This window comes from Heliangelus exortis, chromosome 11 (assembly GCF_036169615.1).
Source record: "Heliangelus exortis chromosome 11, bHelExo1.hap1, whole genome shotgun sequence".
NCBI classification, from domain to species: Eukaryota; Metazoa; Chordata; class Aves; order Apodiformes; family Trochilidae; genus Heliangelus; species Heliangelus exortis.
The window spans coordinates 15,126,287-15,139,559 of record NC_092432.1 but is presented as its reverse complement, the minus strand read 5'-3'; the positions used below and the strand labels follow the sequence as shown (position 1 = coordinate 15,139,559).

General features: G+C 40.0%; 1 protein-coding gene across 4 annotated transcripts in view; it reads left to right on the top strand.

Moving 5' to 3' along the window:
- The window catches only part of USP3 (ubiquitin specific peptidase 3), a 49,862-nt gene that overhangs the window by 10,746 nt on the left and 25,843 nt on the right, over positions 1-13,273 (top strand). The window contains exon 1 of one of the 4 annotated variants that reach the window (XM_071754871.1): positions 469-599. The exons of 2 other annotated variants lie outside the window; for them this stretch is intronic. The gene's annotated coding sequence lies outside the window, so the exon portion shown is untranslated. Of the gene's footprint in view, positions 1-468; positions 600-9,286; positions 11,073-13,273 lie in introns of those variants that run through there. One more of the 4 variants, XM_071754869.1, reaches the window with a different exon arrangement.

Below are 13,273 nucleotides of genomic sequence, written 5' to 3'. Positions count from 1 at the left end.
GTGCGCTCGGCGCGGCCTAGGCAGTCCCGGTCCTCCCGGCCTGAGGTGGCCCGGCCGACCCGCGGCCCTGGCGCGGCGGGCGGGCGCCTCTCGCCGGGGGCCGCGGCCGCTCCTTTGTTCCCCGAGGCCGGCGCGGGCCTGGCGGCGCGTCCCAGCCCCTCAGCGGGAGGACGGCCGGGGGCCGGCCTGGCGGCACGGGGGAGGGAGGCTGTCTGCCCCGGCCCCCCATCTCGCCGGGGGCCGCCCCGCGGGACCCCTCTCCGGAGGGCTGAGGAGGCGGAATGCCGCGGTGCTCTTTCTCCCACCCTTTCTCTCCCCGGCGGAGGAGTCGCGGAGCGGTCGCCACATGTCTCGGCGCGGGGGGAGGGTTGCCCCTACTCCTGTCCCGGCCTTGTCTGCGCAGCTTTGTCCGGCGCGGAAGAGTGGCCGGCCCGGGGTAAGCTGGGGACTCGGTCTCGGCCGGCGGCCCCGGCCCCGCAGGAATGCGAGATCGCGGCTCCTCGCTCCTTTTGTCTGCCGGAGGAGCTGCGTGCTCCCCTGCCCCGGGGGAAGCCTGGCCGGGGACCGGGACTGAGGGAAGAGACGGTGGCTGCTGCAAGGTTTAAATCAGTCTGTGGTTACTTTTCTTTTTGAATAGACGTTTTTGGAAGGACTGTAGAGAGCGTAGTTGTGGACTGCTGAGGCTGGAAGCGACACTTCTGCTTCCCCCCCTTAAATCCAAGGAGCAACTCAATGTGGGGGGGCGGGAGTCGTGCTCATAAACTCTGCTGCGTGGGTCTTTTCGGAGTGTTGAGGTCGTCTTTTTTAGTCCGTTGCTCGCTGATTTAACAGTGGAAATCACCTTGTTTGAAATGTATCCTGTTGTCGTTACTCTCCCTCTCGTGATCCTGTTTGTTCGGGGGCTTTCCCTTTTAAAGCTGCCGTGCCCAAGGTATTTTAAATTTAACTTTAGAATGGGAATCACCACACGCTTCTACACAGATAACCTTCGATGATTATTGTCGTTTTTGGCCCGTGTTTTTGTATGCTGTAACTGTGTTTAGTTATGCTCGGTATGAAAGCAGGCTCAACCAGTTACGTTGAACGTCGGAAAAAGGTCCCACTTAAAACAGCAGCGTGGCTTGTGCCCCTGGGCAGTGGAGAGGAAGCCTCCTTCGGGAATGACTGATTAGGGAGCACTGAAATGATAGAGATATTTTAAGGTGTTCTCTTTTTTTAAAATAAAAGATGGTTGTCCTTTGTCTCACAGTATCGGTGCTTTCGTGTGGGAAGGCTGCTTCTCTCTTCTTCCCTGATTGCAGTTTCCTGGAGCCAAGGTGTGGTAGTGCTGCTGCTTCCTTTGGTAGAACCAGTTATTTGACTCTGTAATTAATGCTTTTGATTTTAAAGGGAGTACACTTTGCAGTGGAATACTGTGAAGAATGGTTAGAAAAACAGGAATAGTACAGGAAAATCTGTTGTCTCTAATGTTACTTTACTGAAAAAAAAAATAATCAGTGACAGGAAGCCTAACTCTGTAGGTCCATCTGTTATCTTCAGAATATCAACGGTAAGCAAAGTTGTCAGCCAGAAGCATATGGCAGTAGGGAACCACCCTTCAGAGAACTGAAAAAAGATAAAGTTGCCAAAACTAAAAATATATGCTTGGGTATTAGTATAACTTTCCAATGTCAAAAATTAGGTAATTGACAGCTACAGGACCTGTAAGGCACGCGGTTTTTAAACTAAGAAGTTCAGCCATTTGAACAAATTTTTCTTGGTTGTTCAGAAGGGTTTCTTCCAAACCAGCACTCACAGGGAGAGCCAGTTGTGGGCAGTCAATTGATCTATTGCGTCTGGGAAGCAGGAAGAAGGTGCGGGACGCTTCAGGGAACTGAATAGATTGGCGACCATGCTGTGGCTAGGGGAGTGGCTCTGTTTGCAGTGCTTTTAAGAAAATTGAGATTGTAAGTCATACAGTATTCACATAGGTAACCAATGAATTCTTAAAAAGTTTCTAGAGAAAAAGTTATTTAAAATATTCCAATGAATAAACAGCAGGCTCTTGTTAATTTAAAACAAGTGCAGATTGCCCTTTTTAAAAATGAATTTTGCATTCCTATTGTAAAATGTAGTCTCGCTATTCAGTTCTAGCTAATAATATGTGATTATTGTTACATTAGCCCCCTAATGGGATATAGAGTACTGTCTCATTCTTATTTGTGCTCGTTGTAGTGAAATTCATTTTTTAAACATATGTAATGCTAGTTTCTGTCAGTTCACAATAAATACCATTTATTTGCTGGCATTGCTTCAACTCGGTAATATAAAATTAAAGTGAGAATGTTAGTAGCTTGTTAAAAATTAATGCATTTTCTATTGCTTTTGTTGCTCTTTTCTAAGGTTCTGTGAGCATAGTTCTTTGTGTTGGTGGTGTTGCCTCAGTTGGAGAAGAATACTTAGATGGTAATTTTGCTGCAGCCTGTAATAATAAGGTATCTCTCATCAAGCACGTATCTTAAAATGACTCAGAATCCTTTCAGTCCTGTTCAGAGTTGCTACTGACCTTTCCAGAAAAGGAGAGTAAATGAAGATACTGATACAGGAAGCTTGCTGGCAGCCACGTGACTTGCTAGTGATAGCAAAACATCACAGAACAGGTTAGAGAGCAAGTTCTGAGTTCAGCCTGCCAGTGGCTATTTTTATCATTATCTTGTGTTTCTGCGATTTGAGGAGCTGGAACTGAGTGATGCTTATGGGTTAAGTACCTTTTCCTTGCCTCTTTGCAAAAATTCTCCTGACTGCAGCAATAACTTCAGAAAGTAATACAGATGTACTTTTGATTATTGTTGTTTGGTATTGATATTTCTGCCTGACAGAGTTGGGTTATGGAGGTCTGTTGATGAAGGCAGATTTTTAAAAAAACAGCAAGAAGAGCACTGACAAAAAAGTGTGTTGACCCAAGTATGAATAATAGTTTTGCTCCAAATTAAGGAGTAATGGTGTATATGCCTGAGTGTCTCTAGAATATGTGCTCTGCTACAGCTGTGTAGTTTGGAAATCTGAAAATTTAAGCATACTTGTTTAGAAACAGGCATGCTTTTCCCCCTGCGTATTTGATCTTGTCAGGCGTGCTCTGTTCAGTAAGTGATGCAGAAAGCAGCACACTTTTACTTTGGGGAGCTTTTAAGATTATCAAAAGAGAGCACTGAATGCCTTTCTGCAGATCCAGAGGCAGTTGTTTTTGTTGTTATAATTGGGCGTTTAAGAGGAGAAGAGATGAATACATAAAGTAGAAATTGTACAGAAACCGAAAATGGATTTTAATCAGTGCTGTCACGTGAAATACTGCATGGAGATGTCTGCTAATTCTAATTGGAGTCCAGTCTTCCCTATTTCTGAAACTTGTGCTTAAGTTCGAAGCAGAGTAGCTGGAGGCGTTGGCAAGACTGCAAGGTGTCACAGTCTGAATCAGTTGAATTTGTATGATGTGCCCCACCTTCAGCACTGTTGTGCAAATAATGTAATTATGAAAAGTACTCTGGAACAGCTCAGATGTGGTATTTCTCAACAACTTTGCATACACTCATGAAACCACAGGGAGCCATGCCTCATCTAAGTGCGATTGCAATCTTCTAAGCACACCTGTGCAAGTCTGAAGAGTTTTTCCAGCTTTTTTCCTACACAGTTGAGTATTCATTAGTTCTTACTGGACTTGTTTCTCGATGTAGGGCTTGAAGTTCTTTCTTTAGAAGAACAACTGCAGGCAGATAGGATTGTATCTGCCAAAACACACTTGGTTGTGTTTGGTGTTTGTGGGGTTTTTTTGTTTGTTTTTTGTTATTTTTTTAATGTTGTCACAGTTTGTAGCATTAACTAGGGGACAGGGGCTCTGTTATTCCACACTACCCTCCCAGTAGGGGAAGATGAAGATGGGAATAAGGGAGACAGATTTTTTTCTTCTGTTGGAAGAAAAAAATTGTGTAGGTTTAATGAGGTGGTAATATCAAATTATAGAAGTATATAAATATATGTAAATATGGAGCTCGCCCTCCTCAGTTGGTGATTACTTCCCAACTGGAAAAGTCCCACAGTGGACTGGGCAGCAGATGGGGGTGCCCAAGTCCAAGCTCTCAGTGACAGCTCCCAACAGCCTTAGGGCAACCAACCTGGTCCTGCTTGGGGAGGCAGAAGGTGACCTGTCTTGGTGAATAATGATCTTCTCTGAGGAGCAGCAGACAGGCCTCAACCCAGGCATGGAAGCCATCAGAGAGCTCTCTTGGGAGCTATTTTGTACTGAGCACCTTGGGAAGGAATGTTGTGGTTGGCCCATTTGGGTCACCTGAACCATCCTCTCCTCCTATAGGCTCAGCTGCTCCCCATTCTCACATCAACAGCCTGGCAGCTGCTGGTGCTGTCCCAGGCAGGTTTTTCTGTCCTGGTCCTCTCAAACCCAGACAAATGGGAATTATACTTGTGAAGGATGCTTAAAATTGTTGGTTTTTTAATTACTATCAGTTGAATAAATTTTTTTCTTAGGTAACATGATTTTATTAAATAATTTAAATTTTATTTCCTGCAAAAGCTAAATACATTTTCCTGGCAACTTGTTTCTTGCATTCTGACTTCTGGTGAAGAAGAGCTGCAATTTCTCAGTTGGTCAGAAACATACATTGTGGCATTTGCAAATGATGCTGGGACCATAAGAAGTACAGAGGAGAGCTAGCACAAGGAAGCTGTTTGAGGCCTACTGAATAATCATTATGATGGAAATCCAAATGCTGAATTAATGAGTTTTTTTCCTGTGTTGAAGTAAATGACTAGATTACCTAGTAAATTTGGTTAGTTCAGAATAACCCCAGATACCACCGAAAGCTTTATGTATATGACCAAATGTTTTGGCCTGAGTAAGAGAACTTTAAAGAACCTCACTGTACTGGGTCAGACTGCTTTTCTTGGTTTTTTGTTTGCTGCCCAAACCAGGTTTTGTTTTTGTTTCTCAGTTAAACCTGTTACACTGCTTTCTTTTCATTGGTGTAGGCGACAGCATTCTGTCACACTGCCTGTGTTTTATTGGCACTGGACTGTTGCTGTCAGTGCCAAAACAAATACACTGTCAAAGCTCAGGTACAGACTTTAACCATCTTGGCTTTCCTTTTCATCTCATTAGTGTTTCTTCTCCATTTCCATGAGTAATTGTCTCTCCTTTTGCTTTTTTCCAACTTTTTGCTAGAGGTCCTCATTTCCTCTTTCCTTCCCTTCTTACTAGAGTACAGAAGAAGGAGAGAGAAGAACTCATTAAAACTGGAGAGGGGTAGGGGGGATCTTCTTCCTTGGAAAAATTCTGTTCAGTCAGCTGCATGTAGACTCAAAGTAAGCTCATGGATAGTGTGTAGACCAAATGGTTTGTATTTGTGAGTGGTTTTGTCACCCTACATCTGGAAAATGATTTTTTCCTGAAAATTAGCAGATCTATTCAGAAGTTTAAACAACAAAAAAATTACCTTATGAAATTCAATTTAATAATAATAACAACAACTCACTTTAATTTTACAGCTGAGTGATCTTCCATCTCTTTCTCTGGGCCACTGCAGTGCAGGATAGCTTGTTAGTAACTATGGATTTCATAGGTTGTTATCTCCTTAAATTCATTCCCTGTCTGTCTTTTCAAGGAAAACGTGTTAGATTTTGGGTTGGGTGTTTTTAAGCTCAGTCTTGTTTTCTCTAAAACTGTTAGTTCTTTTTCCCTATTTGAGTTGGTTTCTGATGGATGAGCAGACTGAGGGAGCAGTAGTTCTCTTTGCCTGAGTGATAGAGCAAAGTGCTTTGCAACTGTGTTGTTAGAAGATGCATGGTTATTGAGGTGGAGTTAGGGTCTTGGTTTTGGTTTCATAAGCTATGACTAATTTTTGTTTCAATTACAAAAAGGGAAGTAATTGTTCCCAAATTTTTTGTAGCTCCTAAAAGTCAGTAAACTTAAGTTGATGAATATTTGTGATAGATACTTCCTAGATTTTGGGTTTATACTCTCTTCTCAAAAAAATCACAATCTGTTACAAAACTTGATCATTAGCGGAGGAGAGGGCCTGCTTCAGAGGAGAGGTGGTCAGACCTTTAATACATTACCTTTATTTAGAAACTTGATGTAATCTTCATTATGATTTTGAAAATACATTTTGAAGGAGAAACTTTACTACTGACCCAAAGTATTTAATAATCTAACTAAAAATTGATGTTTTGAAATGGCTCTGAAGTGTAGCATATGGTAAGGAGAGAGGATAGTCTGAGGCATTGTGGAAGTGGGATATTATAAGGCACATGCAGGTGTGTAGGGGAGACTGGTGTGCATGGCAGACTCTTGATTTATCCACAGATTAGTGCAAATCTCATTACAGGTAGTTTAAATGTAAGAAGGAAAATAATTTTCACCTGCCATTCCTAAGCTTTTCAAGATGTGCAGGTGCTAAACAAGATCAATGCATTATTCATACTGTTTTTCTGAGTGCTTTAAGGTGCTAAGGTCAACAGACTTAGACTAGTTAATATTTTTGTCACACCTGTGTCTGAACTTTACAGGGTGAAAGTTTAAGATCCAGTATTTGGAATTAAATTAAGTGTTGAGCTATTTCTTGCTTGATCAATGAAACTCACTTAATTTAGTAACCTGTTTTTGCTTTTTGATCCTACAAGCATTCATTACCTATGTAGAACTTGATTAAAGACCATTAATTAAAATAATGCATGGAGGTTAGAAAGTGCAACCTAATCAGAAATTTAGATTTGAAAACTAGTTAAGTCTTTTCTAATTTTTTTCCTTGATTATAGAAGTGTGTCTTAGACTGTACATTACATGATTAATACAATTATTATTCTGCAACCTTAACTGTTATGTCAAAGCAACTCCCCCCTCCCCTTTTTTTTTTTTGAAAAATACCTTGCATAATTTTTGATCTTGTAAATGTAGTTATGGAATTCTTTCACTGATTTTCTTACCCATTTGATTCTACTCAGTGTCCAGAGGCAACCTGGCAAAATTAGGTGATTCTTCTGGATGCTAACACTTGCTCCCCTGCCTCATACTGTGTGCAAACATCTTTTTAATGTTAAAGCAGCATGGTATTCTCAGGCTTGAGGTGGGGGTGTTGCAGGTTCTTATCCATACCAAGCACATACTGATTTTTCAAGATAATTCATCAGTACATCATTTAGGATTCTGTGTAAATAATTTGCTTGTCCATGTCAAAAACATACATAGTTTCTCAAGATAGCCATGACCCTTTTTAAAACTTGGGATTTTTTTAACCTTTGTTTTCAAAGTTCTTAATTTGATAATGGTCTTGTCCCCACTGGGCATTAGATTTCTTTCTTTTTTGTTTGTAGGGGTGGTCAGTAGTGTCTTTTGCTTAGTATTGGGGAAGTGGGAATGAAATAGTGGGCACTACAGACAAGTCAGTTACTAGATGATGTAAAGAAAGCAAAAAGCCTTCTTGCTGTCTTTCTCTTTTCCCTCCTATTGCCAACTTGAATGTTCTGACTCGAGATGGATTGCTCGCTGACTCAATAAGATTCCTTTCCTTGAGGGCTTAAAAATTACATTACACTATTGGCTTTGCTGTGCTTTTCCTGGCTGCTGTCTAAAAATGAATATTTGTATGTCTCACTTTGACATACAAATAACTTTTTTTTTTCACTTTTTTTTTTGCATGTTACTACTATAATGAGGAACAACCGGTGTGGGCTAGAGAGCATTTAATTGCAAACTGTGTAAAGATATATGGTGCATTTCTTTAAATTTAAATACTAAGAAGTTACCAAAGTAGCCAAACCACTAGATACTGCTTTTAAAATGTAAAGGAGAAACAGAAGCAATACATTTTTCCACTTTTTTCCTTTTTTTCTTTTTTTTGCCTTTTTTCTTTTTCCCATTCCTTCTTCCTTTCCTTCTTCTGTTCCTTCTTCCTTTTTTTCCTTAGTAACACAAGTTCTTACTGTTACTTTCAGGTAAGATGTGATTTATGTAGTATATGCAGGAAAATCGACCGCTGACATTTGGCATGGAGGAAGACCAAATGACCAAAAAAAGGATGGCAGTACTGTAGCCTGAGCTAGTCGGGTGTGTCTTCATGTGTGACTGGTAGTGCTGACACCTTGTTTTATTACCATAACAAAAGAAGCAGCACAGTATGCTGTGCGTGTCTATACTGACCTTTCTTTAGCCTTGCTTTTTTTTCCTTTAGTGTTGGTTTTTGTTTTAACTTCCTCACCTCTCCAGTTCTTTTAACCACTTCCTTAGGAACTGAAATGTCTGTTTACACTGGGTGAAAGACGTTTCTTTTACCTACCTTTCTGCTTTTCCACTACTGAATAAATCAGGCAGATAAAAAAGCATGTGGCTTTGACTTCCAAGTGTTTCAGTCTGTAATGCCAATTGTGAAATCAGAACACCGAGCTGTAGGCCTGTGTGCTTGAGCCTGACAGGGAGGTGATTTACATGCAGATGAAGCTGATCACATTGTTCTCTGACAAACATTCTTCAATGTTAGGAATGTGGTGGCAACTTCAATGACCTATTTATTCGATGAAAAATTGTTCACCTGCCTGTGTTTTATATTCCTACTCATTGGTTTTCAGTATGTCTGAATTATATATGATTTTCCATTGTAATAGGGTGGTTCACTATAACCATCTGTGAAATTTCTTACATGAGACTGAGCAATGCTTCTTATTTAGTGACAAAGAGGGAGAAACCACATGTAGCAATATGCCTAAGCACAAGTTGATTTTCTATTTAGTCACTATCTCAAAATACCGTAGTATTTGTTTTCTCACTAAAAACTTGATCTTTCTGGTTTTGGCTGAGAAATAATAGCAGAAGAAATAACAGGGTCTATTTTCCCTAGCTGTAAGGTGAGGGTAGTTAGCTTTCTTTTGTTCTTCAGAGTCTATTTGAATTCTCTTAGACTTGAATGCGATTTGAGCCAGGATAAGACTTGATACTGTTGACTTCTATTCACTGAGCACTCTTTGTTATGAGGGCATGAAACACTGAAAGAATGGTCAACATTTTGTATTGTTAGTAATGCTTACCAGGAATCTTGCTTCCTTGTAAACTTTCTTGCTTTGATTTAGACATAACTTAAATATCATCTCATCTGTTCTTTAGTCTGTGGGTGTTAGCTGATTTTAAAACTTTTTAAATAGTGTAATTAAAACCAGACCTCTTGGTCTGGTTTCATTTTGACTAGAATGCTGTTTTTCTGAAATAGACAATAAAGATGTCTAACAAATGAAACTTATATAAAGTATTGTTAAATAGAATATTATTTTTTTAATATCAAGTAGTTTAGAACAAGCTCACTTATTAACTTCTTGAGAGTGGGATAGGAAGAAGAGCTTTATGTGTAATGTTAAGTTTGAAAGCAAATGGGACTACTCTAAAACCTAAACAGTGAAACATGTAATGAAGGTTACATGTTTCTAGAATGTCTTTTGTTTTCAGAGCCTATAATGCTCCTATTTTAATGCATTCTCTGTTTAGAATGGGGCTTTACCTTATTCAAAAGTTTTAAACAATGCTCTGGTAACATTTACTTCCTTTTTCAGTCTCCTGGTTTTCATTACAGTTTCTCATCTGGAATTCACTAGCCTTAAGTTCTTAAAATGTAGAGCAGATACTTTTACCAGATGTGCATGTAGTTTAAATGCACCATGCTCCACCCCATCCCCCAACCAAAACCCAAAACCAAACTAAAAAACCCACAATCAACAACCACAGACATTTAACTTAGCATTTAAGTTCTGGAATTTAGTCCTAGATTAGAAAATCATGCTATCAATCTGCTTGGACTTAGTGTGGTATCTGTGCATGTTAATGCCTGTCCTGTCTTAAGATTTTACCAGCATGTTTAGTTGAGGTACTAATTTCAGTATTTTTGATTCCTGCCGAATGTAAACAGTAGGGTCAGATAGTAAAGCTTGTAGAAAGTCCCTTTTTAAATAAAAAAAAGAACGTGAAGTCAAAAACTGGGAATGTGATCAGTTGTGTTAATACATGTGTAATTAGTACTACGTAACTTACAATGCCTGTTGGGAATTTTTACGTACTGCTTGTAAAAATAATGACTTTTCTTGGACAACGTCTATAATTTTTTAGGCTTCTTTGTTTCTGTTTTGTGAGTGCAAGAATGTCAAATTCTGCACATACCCAGATGTCCTGTGGCCTTGATTGATGTTCTGTGATCAGTAATAATTCTAATTTTTGCCCTCAGAAGATATTATCTGATTTATAATCGAGTTTATGGTCCAGAAGGAAGGAGTGCACACGGCTCTGTAATGTTGTGATTTAGACAGTTCACTGTAAGTGGAAAAAACCTTGGTTCCTGTCTCAAATTAATATTTATTGTGCTGGATTTTGAATACAGAATTCTTGAATAGTCATTGCTGTTCAGATTGCAGCCTTGGCAAAAGCTGGAAATGCAAGGCTTGGTGTTAAATTAAACTGAAGTAGTGCTCACTCTGCAGAGTTCATACTAGGTGTAAGTGTTTAGCACAAAGCCAGCAAATGAGTCCACCATCTCTGCAAAATGCCAAGAAAATCGTGTCCACTAAGATATTCCATCTCTCCAGTTGGGGAGTAGGAAAAATTGGCTCATTTGTTTGCTTTAACTTTTTAGAAGAACTTTGCTCCAATTGCATCACATTAGAAATGTGTAGTTTATCTTCTGCACAAACATCTCCTCCCACAAAGTACTCAAATAACATGGAAGTGACTCCCACTAAGATTAAACACAGAAGCCAGTATTAAATCTGTGACCTACACTTGCTCTGTTCTGAGAGGATTACACAACTGATTTTTTTAAAAGTTACTGAAGATTGCATTTGGTTGGTTCAAGAAGTAACCTGCATTAAAGCTTGGGTCTCCAGGTATCCCTCATTTCAGATCCTGAAGCAGTTGCTGTCCCATAGTTACTATTAATAAATCAGATTAGGCTGGGAGCTTCAGGCATTAGTCAGGTCTCCAGCAAGACAGGCACCATGGGATGCACAGCAAGAGTGCAGTCACTGCCCTGACCTGTTTATAATCTAAATTAAAGGTAAGCAGTTTGGCTTTATCTGTAAAGAAAGTGCATGTTACTTCTTTCAGATGTGGTATTGACATGAAGGCACTAGGCTTAAAAGTAGACCAGAAACAAGAGAGAGAGATCCATAGCAAATCTCAGTTCAAAGCACACTGCACAGCTCTGGAACTTGGCCTTTAAAGCAGACTTGGGTGTTCAGGACTTTCAGGACAGACAGTCGTGCAGAATTGTGAGGAAAGACTCCCAAACCCGCTGGTATGGATACATGTGTCTTTCCTCAATAATCAAAAAAACCCCAAGGCATAAATTTCCATTTTGAGTGCTATTTAAAAAACAAGGAAGAGGGGTGTACTGTGTTAGCACCCCCTATTTCGGAACAAAGTTACGTTCAAGGAACATCTTAGCTGCATTTTTCTCTGTGTTTGTTACACATTATTTAGTGGTGTACAGGCTAAGGAACACTGGCTGCTTCCTCAGCTTAAGGAACTGCAACAGCAACTACAACAGTTACCAACTGCCTCATTTTGCTGTATTTTTAGAACAGCTTCAAGCAGTTAGGGGAGGAAGATAACTAACGTGGCAGTGTTGTCCCAAAGAATAAGTCATTTGCGTTTTACATCAGTATCAGCTTATTCATGATTTTTCATCAGGAATTTTCATCGTTAGAAACACGATTTTTCATCTTGTAATAAGAGGAAATACTGTCTTCTGCACAAGTGAAATCTGAATACCCATTTGTTACAAGTGTACAAAGCCCTCTGTAAAGAAGCAATCAAACACCACTACATACACACTCATACATAATTGGGAACTATTCAGAGGTGGCCTTCCCCTTGCAGCTTCCACTGTCTGTAAATCATCCAGAGAAATAATGTTCACAAGTTATGCCAAGTAGAATGAGTAAGGCATGGCTAATCAGTTTGGCACTGTAATCACAGGGCCCCCACCCCATCCTACCCTCATGATCACTCAGATATGTCCTTCTGAATCCTGACTTTTTTTTTCTTACTGAAAACTGCCTCCCAAGTGCAGTCTCGTGAAAGATGAATGCCCCTGGCAACACTGTATTGCACTATGAGAAAGTTACAACTATGTGAAAGTAGGAGCAACCTGCGAAAATGTTACTTTTGTGTAAATAACACACTGCATAATTTGGAAACTGGCAGAAGAAAAAAGAAGCAGGAAGAGGAGGAGACAAACAGGAAGCAGTTTCTGTAAGGCAGCCAAGTTAAGAAACCTGCAAGATACAGCACCCACCACCAGGAATCTGGCAGTAGTGCAGCTGTGGTATCAATGCAATCCTGTGACTTTGCCAGCCACAGGAGAACAAGTGACCTGAGGCCATAGCTACTGCAGAACTGTGCTTACATTTAAGTTTTAAAGCAGTTCTTTGTTGCATCACTAAAGAAAAGGCTGCAAAGTATCAGTAGAGAAAGAGCAATAATTTGGTCCTTCTGTTAAGAGCATGTTGAATGGAAGCAAGATTAGGGTAATCAGGCATTTCAGATTTTCTCTACAGCCTTTACAAAACAGCCTGGGCTTGGTTCCCAAAACAAGCTGTGTATTTTTTATGGTTAAACTACAGTAACGTGGTGACCTGCACAGAAGTACTTCTGGATGAAGTCACCTTTTTTGGTTCAGTTTACATTGACATAACAGGTCAGCTATACTGATACAAGCTGAAATGCAAAAGGTATTTGTTGAGATTGTGTTTCTGATCTGAATTTGCAGACTTTGCTACTAGGTTGGAATAAAGTTGGAATATTTCAGTTCAGTTACTCTACCTTGGGATGATGTTTCACCATTTCCTAGTATCTGCGGATTTTCCCATTTAGCCCTTTAGTTTAAAACTATCAGTGTTCGCTTAATTTACGTTTTCTGGCCATAAAAGACAGCTAAAAAGTTAGATAACATATTTTAGTGTCCCAAAGAGCAGTGCTATGTTGAATGTTAACTTTCCAGCTTCTTGCTCATGACTGAAAAGGTAAAGCCTTTACCAGCATTGCAGCATAGGAGTACACATTGTATAAATGGTGCATATTATCATATATTGCAGTTAATTTACTCTGTGGGTTATTATCAGATTGCCAGGCTTTCTTGCAGTATCTGCTCTAAAATGGCTTCTTGTATGACTAGTTTTATGAAACAAGTGCTGTGCCTTTTTTTCCTGTATTCAATGGACTGCCTTTTTAAAAGCCAGAAGGAAGCTTACCTGT